Raw genomic sequence first — 2,459 nt, forward strand, 5'->3', positions numbered from 1 at the left:
GTGCTTGCGTGCACGTATAATATTGATCATCTAGCGTTTATTTGAAAACGATTCATAAAAAGGCCGACGAATATCAACGTTGTGGAATATTCCAGTAAAGGACGATTTTCATAGAATGCTCCAGAATGGGCTGTTTTTTATTTCAAAACGGGGGCTTTTCTAAATGCTCTGAAACGGAAACGACGCGATAAAAAAACAATCTGCCTTGACAGCACTGACTGGAAAATAGTCTTTGATAATGCGATGGGCAGATTAGACACATAATTTAAAACATAGATTAGGCGATATTAACGTTAACATTGGCGCCGATGGTGGCATTCAGCCGGTAAAAAGGAAAACCAGGCGAGGCGCTCAAAGTGTTGGCTCAAACGATCACAGCTGGTATGCCGGCGATGAGGAATGTCTAGGTCAGACACGTCTCCGAGAGCTCCTTATAAGCCAGGCTCTGTGCCGTGTGCAAATGAAGTCGCAAAAAGTCGAGAGTTTAAATTTTAAACACACCTGTCCAGCTCATTAAATGCAACTGATGCATGCAGCCGTGTAAAAAATTGTGGCGGAAGCGCTTTGCGACACATCAAAATGAGATTAGATTAATGTATTGTCATCATATACAGGCTACTACAGCTCATGGCCACCTGCTGCAGCGCGCGCACACACACCCACACCCACACACACGCTCGCAGTAGGCTACTGTATAGTAATGAATGAACCCAGTAGGCTTATATTATTCTAATGACTTGTTTTATTAGGAAATCACATATACTGTGCTGCCTATAGTAGTACAGTCCACCAGTCCGCTGCCCGACTCTGGCGGCCTTAATATGTGTACTGTACTTACTAGGGCAGGGCATATATATTATCTACTAAATCCTAATTAAACAAGTAATTAGAGTAATATAAGCCTACTGTTAATTCATTAGACACGTAGGCTACATAGCGTATTCCAATATCTGTTTTATTGATTAATGATATATTTGAAAGAATGCAGGTTATAGCTATATAAAACAAATGTCTGTCCCATTACCAATCAATGGGATATATTGCATGTTGGCTATAACCTGCATTCTTTCAAATGTATAATTAATCAATAAAACAGATATGTAACAAATAAGAAATACAAATTCCACACAAGGCATTAAATAATAATAATTTTCAATCATTTCACAATAATTGCATAATTGTTTTTGAATATCTGAGTAATTAAAGTATTTATACATTTGTCCAAAATAGCTGGTTCAGATATGGTTAATCCAGCTGCCCTGTGATCAGATGAATCCATATTATTTATTTTTCCGACATCAAATATTTTTATCGTACAAATATTGTCATATTTATTGAAATTATGATTAATTAATTAATTCCAAGGAGGCTTGTAGGGTTGACATGAAGGAATCACTATGATTCCTCCCAAATAAAGCCAAAGAACATGGAGCACACAGTCTGTCAAGTTAAGTGTGCTCCTCAGCACTCGTAAATTCTGCTCTCAGCCACGGCCGAATCCAATCTTAGGGACGTTTGGGGAATCTCTCTACCAGCCCTAATATGTTGCAAATCGGCCTGAGAGCAAATTTCTTGTCGTAAATCTGTTGGGGAATGAGACCCAATGTTCTTTATTGTCATCTTTGTGTACTTTCATACATAACAAAGTGTTTTTCCTCCTGTCCAACACAGTGCAAACAACAATAGACAATCAATAGATGAAGAAACAATATATAAAGGTTGGGTCATATAAACCATTCACTCATAAAGCAGCCTATATTAAAACCAATAAAAACTGTCCAGTGTTCAAAAGAATATTGCCAGTTCCACATGATAATAAGAGAGAGAGAGAGAGAGAGAGAGAGAGAGAGAGAGAGAGAGAGAGAGAGAGAGAGAGAGAGAGAGAGAGAGAGAGAGAGAGAGAGAGAGAGAGAGAGAGAGAGAGAGAGAGAGAGAGACAGGCACTGGTTGCGCATAAAGTATAGGATATATAGAGGTGCTTGTCCCTGGTTTTATAATAAAATGGCAAAAAGACAGAGGTATAATGTTCAACAAGCATTGGAACTTGAGGATGATCCAGAAAATATAAATCAAAAGGACTCTGAGCCTGAGGCATGCGATGATGACAATCATAGTGAAGGATTTGATGCGTTTGAGGCTATAGTTTGAAGTGGTCTGACAACTATATGATTTATTGTGCAGCCTGAATGCTATCACCTGTTGATGATGCATGTGTGTAACTATGCTATTTGGATAAGATGCAGAGTGTGTGTGTGTGTGTGTGTGTGTGTGTGTGTGTGTGTGTGTGTGTGTGTGTGTGTGTGTGTGTGTGTGTGTGTGTGTGTGTGTGTGTGTGTGTGTGTGTGTGTGTGTGTGTGTGTGTGTGTGTGTGTGTGTGTGTGTGTGTGTGTGTGTGTGTGTGTGTGTGTGTGTGTGTGTGTGTGTGTGTGTGTGTGTGTGTGTGTGTGTGTGTGTGTGAA

This window comes from Notolepis coatsorum (assembly GCF_963971535.1).
Source record: "Notolepis coatsorum genome assembly, chromosome: 4".
Classification (NCBI taxonomy): domain Eukaryota; kingdom Metazoa; phylum Chordata; class Actinopteri; order Aulopiformes; family Paralepididae; genus Notolepis; species Notolepis coatsorum.